The sequence below is a fragment of the Myotis daubentonii genome, chromosome 6, assembly GCF_963259705.1.
Source record: "Myotis daubentonii chromosome 6, mMyoDau2.1, whole genome shotgun sequence".
NCBI lineage: Eukaryota > Metazoa > Chordata > Mammalia > Chiroptera > Vespertilionidae > Myotis > Myotis daubentonii.
Genome location: NC_081845.1, coordinates 101,784,583 through 101,808,081, shown reverse-complemented (window position 1 = coordinate 101,808,081; position 23,499 = coordinate 101,784,583). Strand labels below are relative to the sequence as shown.

The 23,499-nt window shown below is 50.1% G+C and overlaps 1 pseudogene; it reads right to left on the bottom strand.

Moving 5' to 3' along the window:
- Nucleotides 1-16,852: 16,852 nt before the first annotated feature.
- LOC132236637 (transcription initiation factor TFIID subunit 6-like) lies at nt 16,853-18,221 on the bottom strand (annotated as a pseudogene).
- Between the last annotated feature and the right edge of the window lie 5,278 nt (nt 18,222-23,499).

Sequence of the window (23,499 nt, the reverse complement as noted above, 5' to 3'; positions counted from 1 at the left end):
CGTCACCATTTGGGCGGCGCCAACTTTAGGGTGGGGCAGGTGGGGTATCTCCTGAACGTGGCTGCGATGCCTGGGGTGCTTGACCGGCGCCTCTTGGGCAAGGTTCCTCCGACCCGGGACCAGTGAATAGTGTTGGGGGGTTTTATTTTACTTTATGTTATTTTTTCTTATTTCTGCGCTCATTTCTCTTCATTCATTGCAATTGATTCCATCTCTCGGCAATGAACCGTTGCAAACAAGGTTCCATTTGCATTCGAAGGGAGGGGGCCGGGGCCGGGGTGTGCGGGGGGGGGGGGGGGGGCGGGAGGGGGGGCCCGCAGACGCAAACACACCGAACTTAGCGGCCCTTGGAGGTCATGGGAGGCAGAGGCTGAGGTGGATGGGAATAAAATGTGTATGCTTTTGTATCCTAGCTCTGCGCCCAGGACGCCAGAGGCCACCAGCAGTCAAACAGCCCCGTCAGAGAGCGGTGGTATAGATGTGTATGGATCTGTCGTTGTTCGTCAGTCTACGTTGTTCTCTATGTTCCAAAAACGAGTGAGATCATGTGGTATTCATTTTTCTCTGACTGGCTAATTTCACTTAGCATAATGCTCTCCAGTTCCATCCATGCTGGCAAGAATTCCTTCTTTTTCCTACTTTTTTACTGCAGCGTAGTATTCCATCGTGTAGATGCGCCACAGTTGTGTGTGTGCGTGTTTGTGTTTACTGCATTTCTGTGAAATCCCCCCCCCACTACCCACCCCACACCCCCACACCCCTATAGGCATATCCCCGGAGGCATCTCCCTACAGAAAGCAGCTTAGGGTTTGGCCCCTCCCTTGGGGGGACCCAGGTGCCAATGGCATCTTGAGGGCTTCCAGTGTGGTGGGAGCAGGGACACCTTGTAGGTCACATTAATCCATTTCTGGAAGAGGAAACTGAGGCTGAGGCAGGTGAAATTAATTTGCGTAAACGGGTCAGTTATCAGGAAGACCGGAAGCTGGAGTTGACGAAGTTGAGGGCCAGGGTGAGGGTACCCTTCTGAACAGGGTGAAGAGTGGGGGCCTAGGGAGAGAGAGCCCTCTGTCTGCAGTCAAACAGCTTAGCCCTACCGAGGGAGGGCATGACTAGTCCCTGTGTCTGTGGGCCCCTTAGGAGCAGGGTCTGAGTGAGGCGTGTGCTTGTCTGTGTGTTTACGTCCACTGTCACGCACAGACACTTCTTGATTTGAATTGTCCGTCGGCATCCATGAGTACCCTTCAGCCCCTGCCTTCTCGTAGACAGCGTGCCCCCTGCTTGTCCTTCCCTGCTCTGGTCAAGTCCAGGCACCTGGCTGCGGCTGCAGGAGGGTGGCTTGTATTGGCGCTTCTCGACCAGCAGAGGGCGGGACGGGCTCTTCGGCCATCTTGGCGAATCCCCCCCACCCCGCGCCTCACAGCCCCCCGCCCCCGCCCCCCCCCCCCCCCCCCGCCCAGTGTACTTGCCCGAGGTCCATGCCGGAGATCTCCCAACTTACGGGGGGGGGGGGGGCGCCGCAGCGCCAAGGCCTCGCCGCCCCCACCCGGCGCCGCCCCGAACCCCGCATCCCACCCCACCCCACCCCACCCCACCCCACCCCACCCCACCCCCCACGGAGGATATGGGTACGGTCCGGCGCGAGATTTACACCCTCTACCCGGGATATTTTTCCAAGGGCCAGCGGGCGCTCACCGGACGTCGCCGGAACCGCGACGCTTTCCAAGGCACGGGCCCCTCTCTCGGGGCGAACCAATTCCTGGGCGTCCTGCCCTTCACAAAGAAAAGAGAACTCTCCCTGGGGCCCCCGCCGGCTTCTCCAGGGTCGGTCGCGTTACCGCACTGGACGCCTCAAGGTGCCCGTCTCCGCCACTCGGGATTCGGGGATCTGAACCGGACTCCCTTTCCATCGGCTGAGGGCAACGGAGGCCATTGCCGGTACCCTCGGAACGGCGCTTGCCCATCTCTCAGGACCGACTGACCCATGTTCAACTGCTGTTCTCATGGAACCCTTCTCCACTTTGGCCTCCCAAGGTCTCCTTGCAAGAACTGCAGCCGGGTATGGGCCCGCGGCACCAGCGCCATCCATTTTCGGGGCTAGTTGATTCGGCAGGTGAGTTGTTACACACTCCTTGGCGGATTCCGACTTGCATGACCCCCTTCCTGCTGTCGCTATCAACCAACACCTTTTCTGGGGTCTGATGAGCGTCGGCATCGGGCGCCTTATCCAGGCGTTCAGTTCACCCCGCAGCGCCAGTTCTGCTTACCAAAAGTGGCCCGCTAGGCACTCGCATTCCACGCCAGCGAGCCGGGCTTCTTACCCTTTGAAAGAAAGTTTGAGACTAGGTTGAGATCGTTTCGGCCCCAAGACCTCTAATGATCCGCTTTACCGGATGGATGAAAGTGCATCTTTTGTGAGTCTGCGAGAGCGCCAGCTATCCCAAGGGAAACTGCGGAGGGAACCAGCTACTGGATGGTTCCATTGGTCTTTCGCCCCTACACCCAGGTCGGACGACCTATTTCCCATATTTGTTCAGTTTTGTTGACTGATAAAATATATCAATATTCTGAAATTCATGTCTATCTGCCAACCTATTACCTCTCTATGGAGTTACCGCTCTATGGAAAAGCAGCCGGTGCCGAAAGGGGCGCCAGCACTCCCATCATCTCCTACATTGCATAGCCATAGTACAGAGCAATCGCCATGTCTTTTTCCCTCTCAGTGAAATGCTGACGACTTTTCCCCAGTCTGGCAGCATTCTCACGCTCTAGTTGAGCCTTCCTCTTCATGGCCTCTCGTTCTGGCCTCTGCTCATTTGCGATGGGTGTTGACATTACTGGCCCCAGAACCTCAGGTGCCCTCCATAGAATTGGTTGGCGGGTGAAATGCTGGAGTGGAGAGTGGTTGTGAGGCCTGGGCAGGGTGCGGGGCTGGCTCACAGCAGAGTGCACAGGCTCCCGCTTCCGGGAAGCACAAGATGATGTTGTGTAGGGCCCAGGCCTAGAAGCAGGAGGCCGAGGGACACTAGGCCGGGCAGGGTTGTTGAAACCTGGTCTGGCTGAGTTGGTCGACATTGGCTGAGCTGAGCTGCCAGGACCTGCCAAACATACAGGGGTTGGCAGGGTTGCAGTGACTGCAGCAGGCTTGGCAGGGTTGGTCACGGCAGGCCGACGTGATGCCCAAGACTGTGGCCTGCGAGGCATGGGTCGAGCCGGAGGCTTGTTGTCCACGGGTGGAAAACCCGATGGCACCAACTTGACCTTCCCGGCAGAAGGCAGCTTATCCTGGGATGGAGGTGGAGACCCTTGGCCCGAACTTCCATCTGGTTTTTGGGGTTGGACTTGACTTTTCACTGGACCTTTGCCCTCACTGGGGCGTTGGCGTTTATCCAGCCATGGTTTGAAAAGTGGGCGTGCCTGGGGGCCTTTGCGGTTTCTTGAGTTTACCAGGGCACGCGAGGAAGACGGGTCAGGTTGCTCACCGCTCCTCTTGCCCAGTGCATAGAACACTTGCGGACCCTCCACCAAGCGCGCACGCAGGCCGCTGCGAGGCCTTTTGAAGGCCTCTTGTGGCAGCTCGGGAGGGCTTTTCTTTCTCTTCATCATCTTGGGAAGGGCTACCTTCTCTTCGGCCTCCGTTGGGGTCCAAGCCCAGCCGTTCCGGGGGTTCACAAAGGTGTGGATGGACTCCGTGAATAAGAAGTGACACGGAGGCAGCGCATTCAGTTGATCAGCAGTCTAGCCAGGTTCTAGCCAGGTGCTTCAGCGGCTTCTAGGACCCGGGACCGGGTCTTGGCGAGATCTCTCCCCTGAAAGCTCCCTTGGAGAATGAGGACGACCACGACCGCGACCACAAGCCTGGGGCTGACGAAGCTCTGCCAAGAGGGACCCTGCTTTCTTTTATAGCCCCAGCGAGTAAAAGTGGGAGGAGCCAGAGAGACCCACCAATCAGCCGCTCCCAGGAATGAAGCGTCACCATTTGGGCGGCGCCAACTTTAGGGTGGGGCAGGTGGGGTATCTCCTGAACGTGGCTGCGATGCCTGGGGTGCTTGACCGGCGCCTCTTGGGCAAGGTTCCTCCGACCCGGGACCAGTGAATAGTGTTGGGGGGTTTTATTTTACTTTATGTTATTTTTTCTTATTTCTGCGCTCATTTCTCTTCATTCATTGCAATTGATTCCATCTCTCGGCAATGAACCGTTGCAAACAAGGTTCCATTTGCATTCGAAGGGAGGGGGCCGGGGCCGGGGTGTGCGGGGGGGGGGGGGGCGGGAGGGGGGGCCCGCAGACGCAAACACACCGAACTTAGCGGCCCTTGGAGGTCATGGGAGGCAGAGGCTGAGGTGGATGGGAATAAAATGTGTATGCTTTTGTATCCTAGCTCTGCGCCCAGGACGCCAGAGGCCACCAGCAGTCAAACAGCCCCGTCAGAGAGCGGTGGTATAGATGTGTATGGATCTGTCGTTGTTCGTCAGTCTACGTTGTTCTCTATGTTCCAAAAACGAGTGAGATCATGTGGTATTCATTTTTCTCTGACTGGCTAATTTCACTTAGCATAATGCTCTCCAGTTCCATCCATGCTGGCAAGAATTCCTTCTTTTTCCTACTTTTTTACTGCAGCGTAGTATTCCATCGTGTAGATGCGCCACAGTTGTGTGTGTGCGTGTTTGTGTTTAGTGCATTTCTGTGAAATCCCCCCCCACTACCCACCCCACACCCCCACACCCCTATAGGCATATCCCCGGAGGCATCTCCCTACAGAAAGCAGCTTAGGGTTTGGCCCCTCCCTTGGGGGGACCCAGGTGCCAATGGCATCTTGAGGGCTTCCAGTGTGGTGGGAGCAGGGACACCTTGTAGGTCACATTAATCCATTTCTGGAAGAGGAAACTGAGGCTGAGGCAGGTGAAATTAATTTGCGTAAACGGGTCAGTTATCAGGAAGACCGGAAGCTGGAGTTGACGAAGTTGAGGGCCAGGGTGAGGGTACCCTTCTGAACAGGGTGAAGAGTGGGGGCCTAGGGAGAGAGAGCCGTCTGTCTGCAGTCAAACAGCTTAGCCCTACCGAGGGAGGGCATGACTAGTCCCTGTGTCTGTGGGCCCCTTAGGAGCAGGGTCTGAGTGAGGCGTGTGCTTGTCTGTGTGTTTACGTCCACTGTCACGCACAGACACTTCTTGATTTGAATTGTCCGTCGGCATCCATGAGTACCCTTCAGCCCCTGCCTTCTCGTAGACAGCGTGCCCCCTGCTTGTCCTTCCCTGCTCTGGTCAAGTCCAGGCACCTGGCTGCGGCTGCAGGAGGGTGGCTTGTATTGGCGCTTCTCGACCAGCAGAGGGCGGGACGGGCTCTTCGGCCATCTTGGCGAATCCCCCCCACCCCGCGCCTCACAGCCCCCCGCCCCCGCCCCCCCCCCCCCGCCCAGTGTACTTGCCCGAGGTCCATGCCGGAGATCTCCCAACTTACGGGGGGGGGGGGGGGGCGCCGCAGCGCCAAGGCCTCGCCGCCCCCACCCGGCGCCGCCCGGAACCCCGCATCCCACCCCACCCCACCCCACCCCACCCCACCCCACCCCCCACGGAGGATATGGGTACGGTCCGGCGCGAGATTTACACCCTCTACCCGGGATATTTTTCCAAGGGCCAGCGGGCGCTCACCGGACGTCGCCGGAACCGCGACGCTTTCCAAGGCACGGGCCCCTCTCTCGGGGCGAACCAATTCCTGGGCGTCCTGCCCTTCACAAAGAAAAGAGAACTCTCCCTGGGGCCCCCGCCGGCTTCTCCAGGGTCGGTCGCGTTACCGCACTGGACGCCTCAAGGTGCCCGTCTCCGCCACTCGGGATTCGAGGATCTGAACCGGACTCCCTTTCCATTGGCTGAGGGCAACGGAGGCCATTGTCGGTACCCTCGGAACGGCGCTTGCCCATCTCTCAGGACCGACTGACCCATGTTCAACTGCTGTTCTCATGGAACCCTTCTCCACTTTGGCCTCCCAAGGTCTCCTTGCAAGAACTGCAGCCGGGTATGGGCCCGCGGCATCGGCGCCATCCATTTTCAGGGCTAGTTGATTGGGCAGGTGAGTTGTTACACACTCCTTGGCGGATTCCGACTTGCATGACCCCCTTCCTGCTGTCGCTATCAACCAACACCTTTTCTGGGGTCTGATGAGCGTCGGCATCGGGCGCCTTATCCAGGCGTTCAGTTCACCCCGCAGCGCCAGTTCTGCTTACCAAAAGTGGCCCGCTAGGCACTCGCATTCCACGCCCTGCTCCACGCCAGCGAGCCGGGCTTCTTACCCTTTGAAAGAAAGTTTGAGACTAGGTTGAGATCGTTTCGGCCCCAAGACCTCTAATGATCCGCTTTACCGGATGGATGAAAGTGCATCTTTTGTGAGTCTGCGAGAGCGCCAGCTATCCCAAGGGAAACTGCGGAGGGAACCAGCTACTGGATGGTTCCATTGGTCTTTCGCCCCTATACCCAGGTCGGACGACCAATTTCCCATATTTGTTCAGTTTTGTTGAGTGATAAAATATATCAATATTCTGAAATTCTGAAGCTCTGCCAGAAGGATCCTGCTTTCTTTTATAGCCTGAGAGCGTGGCGGGCAGAGCGGAATCAGTGGACCGCCCGCTCCACCAATCAACCACCCCCAGGATTGAAAGCGTCAGTGCTCCAGGACCAGTAGCGGGCGCCACCGACCCGCCAAAGTGATTCCGGGGCTTGGAGAGGACTTGGGAGATCGGGCAGGAGCCCAAGGAGGCCCGCAGGGCCTCCGTGTCCACACCTTGCATGGCGGCATTGCCGTTTTCTGGGTTGAAGAGGGCACAATACATATTTACACAGGCTCCGGTGGGCCCGGGACAAGCCACAAGGAAAAAAAGCCACAGTAAATCTCCTAGGCGCGGTTCACGTGGCAGAAATCATGGTGCCGGACATTGTGCTCCGTGTGTACCTCCACGGCCACCCAGGTGCACTGGGGGATTTCCCCTGTGGGATGATATCGTAGAGCGCCCCTCTTCTCCCCACCGCCCCCTCCCCCATCCGCTCACTCTCTGGATGGATGGGCAGCCCAACACCCAGAGACCAAGACCCGGCCTGGCCCATAAAATCATAAACCGCAATAAAATATAATAAAATAATATCCTATCTAATAAAAGAGACACATGGTAATTGGTGTACGACCGCTCTCCTTCCCATTGGCTAATCAGGGCAATATGCAAATTAACTGTCAGCCAAGATGGCGGCTGGCAGCCAGGCAGCTTGAAACTAACATGAGGCTTCCTTGCTTCAGTGACGGAGGACTCCAACGTTCCCGCCTGCTGCTGCTGCAGGCCTCTGAGCTGCAAGCAACTATGTAACAAACATAGAAGCTAAACAAAACCCCAGAAACCTGCCGGGCTTCAGCCATCAGGATCGCAACATTGTAAGCAAAGGCCAGAAACCTCCTTTCAGCAGTGGAGGCCTAAGAGCTGGAGCCAAGCCTCAAAGCTAAAGCTGACCCAGAATTAAAAAAAAGAAAGAAAGAAAAAGAGGAGCGGTTGGGAGCTTCAGTCACCCCCAGCCTGAAAACAGCCCTCAGCTCCTCACCTAGACTGGCCAGGCACCCCAGTGGGGACCCCCACCCTGAAGGATGTGTGACCAGCTGCAAACAGCCATCATCCCCTCACCCAGACTGGCCAGGCACCCCAGTGGGGACCCCCACACTGATCCAGGACACCCTTCAGGGCAAACCAGCCGGCACCCACCCATGCACCAGGCCTCTATCCTATATAGTAAAAGGGTAATATGCCTCCCAGCACCGGTATCAGTGGAGCCGGGAGGCCTCCCAGCACCAGGATCAGTGTGACAGGGGGCAGCGCCCAAACCCCCTGATTGCCCTGTGGCTCTGTGTGTGACAGGGTGTGGCGCCCCAACCCCTGATCGGCCCTGCTCTGTGTGTGACAGTGTACAGAGCCCCAACCCCCCTGATGGGCCCTGCTCTGTACATGACAGGGGGTGGCGCCGCAACCTCCCCATCGACCCTGTCTTGAGTGTGACAGGGGATGGTGCCCCAACCCCCCAATTGGCCCTACCCTGAGCGTGACTGAGGGTGGAATCACAACCTCCCGATCGCCCTGCTCTGTGTATGACAGAGGGCGGCACCCCAACTCCCCAATCGGCCCTGCTCTGAGCCCGACCAGTGGCTGCACCTAGGGATTGGGCTTGCCCTCTGCCACCTGGGAGCAGGCCTAAGCCAGCAGGTCATTATCTCCTGAGGGGTCCCAGACTGCAAGAGGGCACAGGCCGGGCTGAGGGACCCCCCCCTCCCCCCTGAGTACACAAATTTTTGAGCACTGGGCCTCTAGTATAAAATAAAACCATAAAGTGTAATCAAATATAAAATAAAACCATAAACTGTAATAAAATATAACTAATAAAATAAAATCATAAACTGTAATAAAATAAAATATAATAAAATAATATTTTGTCAACATTTATTTGCTCTTCAGCCCCGCCCCTGGTCAATCCAATCAGTCTGATCCACTGAAGCATCACCAGTTGGGGGTCAGGTTGAGGGTTGGGGGGTGGGGCGCTCATGCCCCAGGCAGGACCCGCTTGGCCCGCCCTTCAGGAGACATTCACCAAAAGGATCTTAAGGAAAGGTTCTCCTGAAGGAGGCTCCGCCCTGCGCCCGATGCCTGGTATTCAGTCCTCTGGAACCAAAGTGCCCAGCACGACCTCGGCCTCTGTCGCCCCTCATGGCGTCCTAGATCCTGAACAATGGAAGCCACACCAACCGCCCCTGTCCTCCAAGCAGCCAACACGGGCCGTAGAAAACGGGCTTGTAAACCAATTAAAAATCCTTGCTGTGTTAGGAACTAGCCAATCAGAATAGACTAGACAGTAATGACGAATTTCCCCCCCCCACACACAATAAAATTTATTATGAAAACAGGCCGGTGTGGGGATAAGGGGGGTTGTGGGGTGGGTTGGGGTGTGGGTGGGGGGTTGGGGTCGAGGGGGGTCAGACGAGTACATATTGGTTGGGTGGCTCAGGTGAAATAGTGCGGCTTCTTCACATTGATGCCATACTCGCTGAGGGCAGTTGTCAAGTCCTCCATGGTTAGGGTGTGCTTGCGGTCCTTGCTCTCACTTCGGGAGCTGCGAGAGGCTGTGCCCTTCGTTTTACAGTGCTGTAGGGCGTCGTTGGCAATATCTGAGATGAATTTCTGGGCAGCTATGGAGATGAGCCAAAGTATGCGAGGGTCTGGAGCCTCGAAGCCTGCGCGGTTCAGGTAATAACGAGTCACTGGATCTGGGATCGTAGGCGTGTAATCCTACAGCTGCTTCCATTTTCTCTTTATGTTCTTGTTTCCTTCCATCAGACCGAAACTCCTTCATAAAGGATTTGCCTATGCGCACCACTTTTGCAAATAAAATGGGATCCCAAGAAAGGTGGGGGCTAAGGTAACAGAACATATTGAAGACATCTGTCCTCAAATCCTCAAACCTCTCTGCTTGTTTTGGTACTCTCTTATTTGGCAAAGCATTCACAGGTGAGCCTTTAGCACCTTGAGGAACGCCAACTCTTCGGTAGAGAGGCTCAATAGTTACGTGAATAAGCTTGCAAATAGCAAGAGCTATTAGCTTATGGGAAGCAGCATAGTATGGAGGCATCAGATCCATCATGTTCTGTGCATGCTGCCAATCGCCAATCTTTAATAAGGCTCCTAACAAACCAAGTTTTTGGTTGTCCGGGGGCTTTTCTACTTTCTCCTCCTCCTTTTCCTTTGCCTTCTCTTGCTTATCCACTTTTTCAGAAGACAGTACAGCCACTGTAAGTTTTCTAAGAATTTCCTGAGCTTCCACCATTTCTCGTTTATATTCATCCATAATGCAATTATCAGCTGGAAGAAGATGTACATAAAGATCATTTAAATCAATAAGATTAACTTGTAGGAGCACTGCTGCAACTCTGTACAAAGACAAAGGAGTCTCTCCATTCAGCTCCTGGTAAAACTTGAATTGGAACCCAAGTATATGACAAAGTGTTTGCGGTTCACACATATTCATATAAGATTCTAATAAAGATATAAAGAAGTCATTATATTCTGGTCTGCATTCAAACACTTCTAAAATGACACCCAAAACCCTATTGGGATCTAGATTAAAGCATCCTATTAAAGATTTGATATTTTCTAAGATTTAATCACTAGTAATATTTCCAGATAAATCTTGCCCCAATTCAGCAATCAGGTTAGCATAGCCTTCATTCTCTTCTCTTAACAAATTGAACTTTTGCAGCTTATAAAAGTTTCGTCTTGATTTTAACTGATCTTTGATCAAATTGCCTTGATTGTTTGATAAGTCCTTATGATTCCAATGTTTCTGGATCCAGGCGTTCCTTTAGAATCATGTCTGAGGCGAAATACAAACACGCTAATACCAATTGCATAAAGCAGTCTCTCTTGCTCTTCTCTTCTAAAACGGTTGTCTCAATATCTAATATGAAGAAGACATAGGCAAGAATGGAGGGCATATCCTCACGAAATTCGCTGTTGTCATTGAAAACATCAGCTGCTTTTCAGGCTTCAATTTTCCTTGAATGACATGGTGTGATAACTCATAGAGAACTCGCTGGAAATCTCTGTAATCCGAACTGCCGAGGCTCTTGTTTTTGCTGAGAAGCCAACGTAAATCCAACAGGTCGCCTCTCCCTGATTTCTCCCTGTTCTTTATCCACTCGACCTGTATCGACAGGGACGCTGCCTCCATCTTCCCCGCCTTAGTGACAGAGGCCCGGGAGTGCCTCAGGTCAGTGTGGAGTCAAAGGGAAGTAACGCCCACGAGGAATGCCAGGATATGCGCGTTTGCTTTTCGAGTTTCAGGCCCCAAGGATTTCTAAAATAAAATTTAAAAAATAATGAAATAATGTATTATACCAAATATCACTCTATTAAAGTGCTCCAATTCCAGGTATTAAAAATATTGATGTCATCTCATTTAACTAAGAAATCTACTTCTCTACTTAGAGAAGATACCAGCAAGTGCAGTGGTAAATCAAAAATGTTTGTAATAACATAAAGTAGGCACTTTTTTTTGGAGATATTTACTCAAAAAAATAAAAACATATACATTCTAAATTCCATACTCACCAGAGTCTACTATGAATGCTCCCACCTCGGTAAGTTCTGTCGCTATCAGGGTCAGGAGGAATTCTCTTCACTCACCTGGCAGCTCCAACTTCCGTCAGTCTGCTCTGGAGAAGTTCTGTGAGTCCTCTGCACAGATGAGCCTTTTATAGGACTCCCCTTACTTAGGCCACACCCACTTGCTGAGATTGGCTAAAAATCCACAAATGGAAATAACCACCTCCAATGGATGAAAGTCTGATAGGTCATTAGGGTTACAACACATAGAAAACACTTGGGGGCTGACACAAACAGAATGTCAATGTGTTTTCTGGTAGAAACAGGAAACTTTTCAATATGCAATACACTATGAACTGTAGTCACTGTAGGATGAGTTTAGTGTCCCCACTAACGAGTTTTTTGAGACACCAGCTGTCTCTTGGCCAGTTTTTTGCTTGGTGCCGGCCACGAAGACACTGCGCCTGTACGCGTGTCATCCCCCCTGCTCCCCCTCCCACCCGTGCTCACACTGAAGCACTACTCGGCGCTGGCGGACAGCAAGGCAGAGCAGGAAGTGCACTACCCCAAACGCCTGGACCTGCAGCACTACCTGTCCCGGCTGGAGGCGCGGGGCAGCGCAGGCCCATTGCTGTACCGTCTCTACACCGTGCTTGTCCATGCCAGACGCACCTGCCACAGCAGCCACTACTTCTGCTCTGTCAGGTGGTTCAAGATAGATGACGCCCAGGTGACCGCCTATGACGCGTCTGTGGCCCTGAGCCAATGCGCCTATGTGCTCTTTGACGTCCAGACCAGTGAAGTGAAAGGAGACAGCGGGGAAGCCTGCTGCCCTGGGATGGAGCGCAAGGTCACTGCGTCCACCCAACTGCCCGAGACTGCCCCCAAATTCACGGCCCCCACCTGGAGGTCCAGACACCTGACTCTGCCTTCCCCAGAGGAGGTTGCGGAAGGGGGTGCAGGTGGGGGGTGGGGAGGAGGCTTGCATTGGCACTCCAGGACCAGTAGAGGGCGCTACTGGCCCGCCCAAGCAATTCCAGGACTTGGGGAGGACTTGGGAGATGGGGCAGGTGCCCAAGGAGGACCGCAGGGCTCCATCTCCGCGACTTGCAAGGCAGCATCGCCGTTTTCTGGATTGAAGAGGGAACAATACATATTTAGACAGGCTCGGGTGGGTCCCGGACAAGCCACAAGAAAAAAAAAAGCCACAGTAAATCTCCTAGACGTGGGTCACTCATTAGAAATCTTGATAGCGAAACTTGTGCTCCTGTGTGTGTGTTGGGGGTGGGGTAGGTGAGTGGGTGTGGGTGTGGTTGTGGGTGTGGGTGTGTGTGTGCTTGTCTGTGTGTGTACATCCGCAGTTACGCACGGACACTTCTTGATTTGAATGGTCCACCTGCATCCATGAGCACCCTTCAGCCCCTGCCTTCTTGTAGACAGTCCACACCCTGCTTGTCATTCCCCCCTCGGGTCAAGTCCAGGCACCTGTCTCTGCCTTCCCCAAAGGTGGCTGCAGGAGGGTGACTTGCATTGGTGCTTCTCGACCAGCAGAGGGCGGGACGGGCTCTTACGCCATGCTTGGGCTGGGCCCTCTGGTCCAGCTGCCTGCTCCCTCTCTGGATGAATGGTCAGGCCCCTGCCCAGAGACCAAGTCCGGGCCGGGCCACATGGGCTTGCCGAAGCATCTAAAGCATTGAAAGGTTGGATCAATGTCATAAGGTTGGATCAATGTCATTTCTAAGGAGGGTTTTGTGTGTGTGTGTGTGTGTGTGTGTGTGTGTGTGTGTGTGTGTGTTTAAGAAGTTTTCTTTTTTTAATTTTAAAAGGAGGGTTTTTTTTAAAAACCAGATCAGAAAGTCAAATCTTCAAAGTGCATTCAAGCTGCTCCTACCAGGGGGTCCGGACTTAATGTCGAGAGCATCTCCAGTAAGGTCTACGGGATGGTGCCTCCACATTGTGGAAGGTGTTCTGGACTCTGCTGAACAGGATGAAATATTTTGCCGACAGCCAGAGGAACCCGAAGTGGTTCTCAAGAAACAGGATGAAGATTCCATGGCGGTGCCTGGCGAAGACAAAGATAGGTAAGTTAACATTAATAGTTTCCATGACATAGAAACACATCCTGCAGGTTCAGGGGTAATTCTGGTCTCTTGGGGCCACGTCCACAGCCTGAACAAATGGAACAGGCTGGTCCTCCGAAACTGTGGCCCTGGCTTTCCTCAGTCCCATGTTCTTGTTGCTGCTGCTGCTGCTGCTCCCGGATCACCTGCTTGCCAGTCTCCTGGACCATGAGGGGGAGCTCTTTGAAGTTGCAGAAGATCTCGCCATCTGGCAGGTGGATGTGGCACATGAGGTGGATCTCTAACTTAGTGTTCATGCACTGTCCCGTGATGTGGGTGACCCTGGCATAGTTCCCGCCATTTTGGCTCCAGTGACTTGGCAGCCGCCATTTTGTTTTTAAATATATTTTACTGATTTTTTTTTTTTTTTACAGTGTGGAAGGAAGAGGGATAGAGAATTAGAAACCTCAAAGATAGAGAAACTTCAATCCGCTGCCTCCTGCACACCTCCTACTGGGGATATGCCCACAACCAAGGTATATGCCCTTGACTGGAATCGAACCTGGGACCCTTTAGCCCTTAGGCCAATGCTCTGTCCACTGAGTCAAATCAGTTAGGGCGGCAGCCTCCATTTTGAAAGGGCAAAGGTCAATCCCTCTCTTTTATCCTCCCCCACCACCCCCAATCCCACGTTTTAACTTCCCCGTTTGAATAGCACAAAATACAAGTACAAAACATTGTACAAGTATACTTTTTACTACACAAAGGTGGATTAATACCTTTGTGTTGTTGGTGTGTGTGTGTGTGTGTGTTTTAAAATATATCTTTATTGATTTTGGAGAGGAAGGGAGAGGGAGAGGGAGAAAGCGATAGAACATCCACGATGAGAGAGAATCACCGGTCAGCTGCCTCCTGCACACCCCACACTGGGGATCTTGCTCACAACCCAGGCATGTGCCATTGACCGGAATTGAACCCAGGACGCTTCGCGGTACACAGACTGACGCTCTATCCACTGAGAAAAACTGGCTAGGGCCATTTTGTTGTTGTTGTTTCAAAAGACAGTGGAAGGGAGAGGGAGAGGATTGTTTTTCCACTTGTTTATTGATGTGTCCCTTGCTTTTTAAAAAATATACAACAGTAGCAATGAGGGAATTTGTGGTCTCCTCTCTGGGACCCTGGGCTGTTCTCCGAGGGTACTGGAAAAAAGGAAAGTGACTTGTTACCGTGGCATGCAGTAATCCAAGGACATGTGCTCCTAGAGGTATAGAAAGACAATAGGCTCAGATACCAGTAAGTTCAAAGATGATCTCTCAGGGAAGATACCCAGCCTAGGGCGTGACTATCCACTCACCATACACTGCTTTCTACTTTAAAAAGTCTTTTTAAGTTCAGAACATCCTGGGTGATCACTTTAGGTGTCTGAGTTTGCAAGGCCAGGCCAGGCCTCCCAGGAGTGGGTCAGGTTAGCATGTGGCCCCTTTTCATTCACAAGGCAAAGCTTCTTATGTATTTACACCTTCCATTTTATCCTATTGCATTCCATTTCACTTTATTAACCGATGTCTCCCCCAATACATTCAATTCAAAAAAAAATTATAGGAAAAAAAAGATAAAATGATTCCTCCATTGTTGTCCCGGAATACTCGCCTCGTTTAGGCTTTCAAAGTCCCCGGAGTTTAGGTTTTAAGGGTTCCGGTCCGCAAAAAGTGTTCTGGGTACGTTTTCTCGGTCCTCAGTCACACCCCACCCCCCAAAAAAACTTTTCCAGTCCCCCTTCCACTGCCAGGCCACACACGGGGCCTTCTGGGAAAACCCAGGTGGTGGATGCCCCGGGTTAGGGGTTAGGGCAGGGGTGGGCAAACTTTTTGACTCGAGGGCCACAATGCGTTCTTAAACTGGACCGGAGGGCCGGAACAAAAGCATGAATGGAGTGTTTGTGTGAACTAATATAAATTCAAAGTAAACATCATTACATAAAAGGGTACAGTCTTTTTTTTCAATAGTTTTATTCATTTCAAAGGGGCCGGATCCAGCCTGCGGGCCGTAGTTTGCCCATGACTTGGTTAGGGGTTAGGGATTAAGGTCAGGGTCAGATCTAGGGTTAGGGTCTGTGTCAGGGCCATGGTCAGGGTTAGGGTTAGGTTCACGGTCAGGGTCAGCTCACGGTCAGGGTTAGGGTCAGTGTAAGGGTTAGTGTGGGGGTCGGGATCAGGATCAGGGTTAGGGTCAGCATCAGGGTCAGTTTCAGGGTTAGTATTAGGTTTATTGTCAGGGTCAGGTTAGGGTTGTTAGGGTTAGGTTTGGGGTTGTTAGGGTTAGTTTGAGGGAGAGGGTGAGGGTTGAGTTAGGGTGAGGGTGAGGGTGAGGGTGAGGGTTAGTGTAGGCTGAAGGTGAGGGTGAGTGTTACGGTTAGGGTTGGGGTTAGGATTTATCATTGTCAGTATGGCCATAACTAGAATAAGAAAAGAAATGTGTTCTCTATCATGAAGATGTCATGACTGAGCAAGGGACAATCTGTGACATATTTAAGGGCATATGAAAGGATCAAACTGCTACTGCTGTTACAACATGTAAAAATGATCTTTCCCAGGAAGTTGCTGGGGTCCAGCCCCAGCAGGTCCAGGGGTTCCCATAAGTGTGGACGGAGTGGGCATTGAATGAATGACACAGAGGCAGAGTTCAGTTGATCAACATGGTTGGGTTCTCTTTTTATTGTTCTATTACATCTATATTTATCCTATTTGATCCCATAAGCATGCCTCTATAATTACATCATGGTATGTTTCAGGAAACCTTCTGCAGTTCCTAGTTTCATGTCCATAATCCTGTCTCTATCTAGTTCTGTGGATTTTGATCTTGTTTGGTTAATCTCTTGTGTTCCATTATAAGGGCTATTCCAAGGTCACTATTCTACTGCTCTACTGATAAGCTACAAGGAAGTTACTGAAGAAGTTTATCCTACCCAGTCAAGGTTATGTCCTCCCAGCCTCACTGCTTGCCTTCCCTGGGACTTCCCTGTGTCAGTGGGTCTCCAGGGGTATAGGCTTTGGCGCTTCCTCTGGTGGGGTGTATATATGTGACTTTATTTCTAAGGGTTTTGTGGTTGGCATTTGTGATTTTGCAACTGGAACTCACATGGGTGGCTCTGGCAATGGAGGAGCAAGGTCTGCGCTGTCCTGTACAGGGACTGGAGAAAGCATTGGTGGAATTTTTTTGGGTATGGATTGAGCTGAGTGGTTCTCGAGCTTCCAATAATGCTACTTCCAGGGTGTCTCCTTTAGCACTTATTCATCGTGGTAGCTTTGTGGCAGGCATTTCTTCAACTTCGGGGCCATCTAACGGCCTCTTACCCAAGAAATTCTCATAATTAATAATTTCCTGTTTTAAACAGGAGTCTTGTTATTAGCACTACCAGTGAAAAATAATATTCAAGTAAAAAAATTTTTTGATGTAATTAAGGCTTTTACTTACAAGGCATTATTCTGCTATCCTCCCCCCGCCCCCACCCACCCTTTTTTTAATTTTAATATTGGGAGGCTTTTGGAAATTTTACAATGCAGTCTTGATAACCTTTCACTTCAATTTCTTGTATAGAAATATGACTGCTTTAGATTCATTGCATGCGAAGCAATTTTGAACTATCAATAGAAAATTAGTTAATGTTTCAGGAGTAGCTTCCTTCCAGGTACAACAAAGTCTTTATGAATATTCACTTATTTCAATTGGCCAATTTAAATTAACTCGAAATAAGGTTAAATTTTTATTTTTAACTTTACTTGTCCTAGGTTATGGACAGAGTGGTCCAGTTGACCTGTTGAGCCTGCAGAGCAGCTTGAGCCCGGGCCTTGACCACATGGGAGCAGAGGAGGGGTCCAAGGGACCCAAATTCTGCCCAATAGGCATCCTGCTTGTCAGGTGGTGGGCGCAGCTTTGCCAGAACAGGGGCAAAGTGCTTCAGGAGGAGGCTCTGCACGTGGTCAGCTCCAATTCGGTCAATGTTGCTTAGCACAGGGCCATCCAGGACACTACGGATCCGCTCCCCCTCCTGCTGTAGCCGTGGCAGAATCAGAGTTTTAATCACATCATGTCCCAGCTCGGCCAGGCCTGCAATGGAGCCATAACGTGTAGTCCATGGAGGCTTCTCATCCACCCAGCTCTTGGTGAAGGTCTTGGTGATCCGGGACTGGATGTTGTTAGTGGTTGTGCTGCAAAGTCCTGGAGTGCCCAGTGATTGTCCACATCTGGCCTCAGACACAACTGTCTGCTCACGATGCAAGTCATCACAGCTGGAATCAATTCATGCACGTATTTTTCTAGGTACAGGATAGGGTTGTCCATCAGTGCCTTCACCATGCAAATCAAATAGATGAGCAGGGCCAGGTTCTTCTGCACCACGTTCACACGGACCCCCTCTGAGATGAAGATGCTGAACCGTGGCAGCATCTGATAGAGCCCTGGGTCTGTTGCGATGCTCTGAAGGGCTTCCGCTCTCTTGGCTTCACATGACCCCACACAGGCTTCAGTGATCACCTTGTAGTACAGTTGCTGCTCCACAGACAGCTCGTGGACACTTCAGGGCTTTAATCGAAAATGGCCCCCCTCCAGTAGGGGTGGTGCCTTCTTCGCATTCCCTTTGCCATCAGGTGGAGCAGCCCCTTGACCTTTGTTTTTCAAGGGTCCATCTTCCCCCTGGCCTGGCTTTGCTGACTTCGGGGGTTCTGTGGCCTCAGCCTTCTGCTGCTCTTTGGGAGCTGGAGGTGGATTCTCTGGGATAGCTGGCTGGCAGCCTTCAATGCTCAACCAATGACCTTTGAGGCAGATGTCTAGGGGCACACAAGACAGAGGGGTATTGATGATGTCACTCAGGTCAACAACCTCCTTCTTCTCATAGAAGTAGAATTCCCGGCCCCCACCGGAGGAGAACCGGAAAGGATGGTTTTCTCCTCCCTCTGTCGCGTAAACCTTGAGGTGCTTGGAGCTGTGCACAGGCTCAAGGTATTGATAAAGACAAAGGTGGTTGTTGCTTGTCTCATGGGTCATGTTCAAGCAATGCCCCCATGTACTGACAGGTGTGTAAAATCTAGCTTCCTCAGGGATGTCATTAAAGACAGGTTTTCTTCTTCAGAGTCTGGTGGTGATGGCACAGGGCATTTTGGCTAGGAAGAAAATCTTCTCCACCAGAACGTTAGCAGCACAAGGGCAAGGACTTTATCGTATTGCTCACCATACCCTCCAAATCTAGAAGCTCTAGCAAATGTGCAGTAGGTAATGGTTGGAAGGTAGGAAGAAAAGACAGGACAGATGGAGTTGGGGGAGGAGGAGGAGGAGGAGGAGGAGGAGGAGGAGGAGGAGGAGGAGGAGGAGGAGGAATGACCTTTAGAAAAACCAGCTCCTTTTGTAGTGACTCATACACAAACAGGAGAGGGGTTGCCTGCCCTGAGGGAACCTATAAGTAGAATAACCACCTAAGGAACAGTGCTCAGTGCCCAGGCTGCAGGCAAGCTCCTGCACAGCAGGACACACCTCTACTCGGCCCCTGTGCCTGGTCGCCCAGCACTGCTGCTGAGCTGAGGGGTGTTAAATCGCCTTATTGCCCTGAGGTGACAAGTCTAACTCTAAGGAAAAGACACTGTTTTACCACCTTGAGAGAAAGAACGATGTCAGAGAACCAAGTTCTTCACTTGTGTGACACGTCTCAGAGTAATTTACTGAACTCCCCCCATAGGTGATAATATTTTAAGGGGGGGAAAAAACACACAACCATGAGATCACTTGGTGGTAATTTTTCTGCACTAGTTCCATCATTAAAAGAGCCATATGGCCTTTGCACATGCTGACCCACCCTGACTCGTGCTGGTCAGGACCATTTCACAACTTGGGCCACCAGCTCTGGCTCAAGACAGACCTGGGTTCAGGCTCAGCTCTAACATCTCCTCGGTGACCTGGGCAAGTTTTTAGAATTTTTAAAATCAATCTCATGTCCTTAATCTGTACGAATGGACAAACCAAACCACTTCCTGCCCTCAGAGGTTTGTAATGAGAAATGAATAAGATGATTTGATGGAAATGCTTAACACAGGGCCTGGCACATACAGAGTAGTTCAAGTCTGTTAGCACCTGTGCAATAAGCCCTGTGCTAAGGTGGGGATACAAAGATGCGAAAGACAGTCTCACGTGGTTTCTGCTTCATCTGATGACAGACACAGAGTCCACCAGGTAGAACGGTGTGGAGGAAGAGGTGGGCTAATCCCTGTCAAATGCTTCCCCCGATGGTGGGAACACGGGGAAGGACTGCTACAGCGACCTCAGGCCATGCATGCATCTCTGTTCCCTAAGTGGATTACAGCGAAGCACTCGGCTCCTCCCTGAGGGGTGTGGCAAGCGAAGGGGCCATTAGGCATGCAGTGAATCTGGCTGAGGCTCCATAAGTGCCGGGCCCTGCACCCAGCAACTGCTTGCCAGTGGAGGATCAGCCATAGCTGCTTGCTCCACCCTGTTGTTCCCCTGAGACCCCGCCCCACCAAGCTGCAGCAGACGCTTTTGCATATGAATGCCCTGGCCCTTTGCAATCTGAAAATTGCCTAACAAACTGCAGCTGGGCCAGACAGACCCAGAACTTCCAAGAGAAGGCCCAAGGCCCCAAAGCAGCTTGCATTGCTTCACAGCTGGGCCTCATCTGGGCACCTGCAAACCCCAAATGAGGAAGGGGATTCTGCATATCTCTTCGTAGCTCCTGCTGGGTAGCCTCAGGCAGAGGCTAAATTAGCAGCTCCTAAGATCCAAGAGCCAGTGTACCCAGTGGTCAGAGTGGGACCATCCAGATTACAACTCCTCAGATCCATAAGGGACACACTCAGGGGGCAGACTCAGTGAGCACCAAAGCCCCACTGAAGCAAGTCTTGCCCCATAAGGGTGTCTTCAGCACAGAAGTTCTCCCACTATAGACACAGCTGATTCTCACAGCCAATAGGCCTGGAGGTCAATTCCTCCCAGTGATACCTACAACAATCAAGACTTAACTACAAGACTGTGCACAAAGGTCACAAAGGGGTGTCCACCTCAGATAAATGGGGAGGCTGAGCCACTGGGCCCTATAGGACATCTAGCACACAAAGCCACTCTACCAACACAGGGAAGCATTAAAAAAGCGGAGACAAAGAAACAGGACACAAATGACAGAAATGGAGGAAAGCAAACTACTGGATATAGAGTTCAAAACCACACTTTTAAGGTTTTTCAAGAACTTTCTAGAAACTGCTGATAAATGTAGTGAGATCCTCAAGAAATCTAGTGAGACCCTCAAGGTTATGATAAAGGACCAACTAGAAATTAAGCATACACTAACTGAAATAAAGTATATTATGCAGAATTCCAATAGCAGACTAGAGGATCACAAGAATCAAGTCAAAGATTTGAAATACAAAGAAGCAAAAAACACCCAAATGAAAAAGCAAAATGAGAAAAGAATTCAAAAATATGAAGATAGTGTAAGGAGCCTCTGGGACAGCTTCAAGCACACCAACATCCGAATGATAGGGGTTCCAGAAGAAGAGAGAGAGCAAGATATCAAAAACCTATTTGAAGAAATAATGACAGAAAACTTCCCCTACCTGGTGAAAGAAATGGACTTACAAGTCCAGGAAGCACAGAGAACCCCAAACAAAAGGAATCCAAAGAGGACCAAACCAAGACATATCATAATTAAAATGCCAAGAGCAAAAGACAAAGAGAAAATCTTAAAAGTAGAAGAGAAAGACAGTCAGTTACCTACAAGGGAGTACCCATACGACTGTCAGCTGATTTTGCAACAGAAACTTTGCAGGCCAGAAGGGAGTGGCAAGAAATATTCAAAGTGATGAATACCAAGAACCTACAACCTAGATTACTTTATCCAGCAAAGCTATCATTCAGAATTGAAGGTCAGATAAAGAGCTTCACAGATAAGGAAAAGCTAAAGGAGTTCATCACCACCAAACCAGTATTATATGAAATGCTGAAAGGTATCCTTTAAGAAAAGGAAGAAGAAAAAGGTAAAGATAAAAATTATGAACAACAAATACACATCTATCAACAAGTGAATCGCCGAAACCGGTTTGGCTCAGTGGATAGAGCGTCGGCCTGCGGACTGAAGGGTCCCAGGTTCGATTCCGGTCAAGGGCATGTACGTTGGTTGTGGGCACATCCCCAGTGGGAGATGTGCAGGAGGCAGCTGATCGATGTTTCTCTCTCATCGATGTTTCTAACTCTCTATCTCTCTCCTTTCCTCTCTGTAAAAAATCAATAAAAAAATATATTTTAAAAAAAAAGTGAATCTAAAAATCAAGTGAATAAATAGTCTGATGAACAGAATAAACTGGTGAATATAATAGAATCAGGGGCCTAGAAAGGGAGTGGACTGACTATTCTTGGGGGGGGAGGGGGGAAGGGGTGTGGTGGATGCGGGAAGAGACTGGACAATAATCGTGCACCTATGGATGAGGACAGTGGGGGGGTGGGGTGAGGGCGGAGGGTGGGGGGGGACTGGGTGGAGGGGAGCTATGGGGGGAAAAAAGAGGAACAACTTTAATAATCTGAACAATAAAGATTTAATTTTAAAAAAAGAAGGAAAAGAACCATCCAGAACCCCCAAATAATGGAGACATGAACTAATAAATTATTATAGGTGTTGTTCAGTAGAAAACCACACAAGTGAATGGAGGTGGGGGTGAGAAAGTATAAAAAAACAACAAAAAAACAGGGCAGAAAGTAAAAAAAAAAAACAAAAACACAAAACCCCCACCAATAACAACAAAATAGGCAGAAGGGAGGAAAAGATTTATTAGATTCTTTAAGAAAATGTCAGGTAATCTTCCCAGAAGGAGCAGTGTGTTGTGGTTGCCTCAGATCAACTCAGCTTTCACGATCTTTCCTCACTCGTAGCTCTGAGCAAATTCAAGTTCTGTAGCATTTCAGCTTGGATAACAGGGCAGGAAGAAGGAAAGAAACTTTGGATTGTGGCTAAATACTTTTGAACTTGACAGAAAGTTATCAAATGCATTAATGGTTGTTTTAGTTGGATGAAAAAGAAAATAAAGGGTCAAAGATTACTAATAAAAATGGAAAAGTTAGCATTTATGTGATGACAGAATTGTGGTAGAGGATATGTAGATATTACATTAATGTAATTTAGATATCCACCTTTTTCTCCTATTACCTTATCTGTAACCCTGGTCAAGTGGTTCAATAGGCACACAGGTACAGGCACACACACACACACGCACACGCACACACACACACACACATACACTACATTTTCTAGCTGGTGCCATCTATTTGATCTTTGCTCTCAAAGACAAGAAAATGTATCCTTTGCTTTTAAAAACACCTCTAAAGGAATCCTTACAGCATGCAAAAACTTTGGCCATTGGAGCAAAACATGAACTTAGTCCATCTGATAAAAACATAATTCGGATCCAGGTTTTTGTTTGTTTGTTTTTTGGTGTGTTTTTTTCTTTTTTGAGTTTTGTATTTCTGTGCCTGGGACACATAAGCTAGCATTTTATAATGAAAGTTAGGAAAGCGTGGTCTGTGATTTGTATGTTTACATCTGTCTATGTATTTATGTTGTAGATATGGTATATTTCTACAGCTGGATGGTATTGCCAAGACTGAACTATAATTGAAGAATTGGTTTGTAAAGGAACTTACCCAATTGGCTTAAAACAAATGAGCACTTATATGAAACAGAGAGAACAGACATGAACCCAGTCACTTACTAATGTGTGTGATCTAGCATCAGTCTTCAGTGACTGGAGTAGCTTAAGGTTGTTGGTTTAATTAAAACAGGCATGTCTTTAGAGAGAATGGCTAATCACTTTGAGGTCTCATGAAGCCTTCAAGAAGTAATTTAAAAGTAATTGTTAAAGACAAATGAGATAAGTGGGGTAAGTTTTTAGGGGAAATTTTGTCGGTTTCCAAAAAATCTTGGGTCACTTATGACAAAGCCTGATCAGGATGTTATGGTGACAGAAAAAGATTTCACATGAAATTAAGAGATGCATGCTTGGGAGAAGAAGGTATGAGGAATGAAGATACATTTTGTGGAAGGAAAGAGTAATTTTGTCCTGGACTAAAATGATTTTTCTAGAGCAGCGGTTCTCAACCTGTGAGTCGCGACCCCTTTGGGGGTCGAACGAACCTTTAACAGGGGTCGCCTAAGACCAACCTGCATATCAGATATTTACATTACAATTCATAACAGTAGCAACATTACAGTTATGAAGTAGCAACAAAAATAATTTTATGGTTGGGTCACAACATGAGGAACTGTATTTAAAGG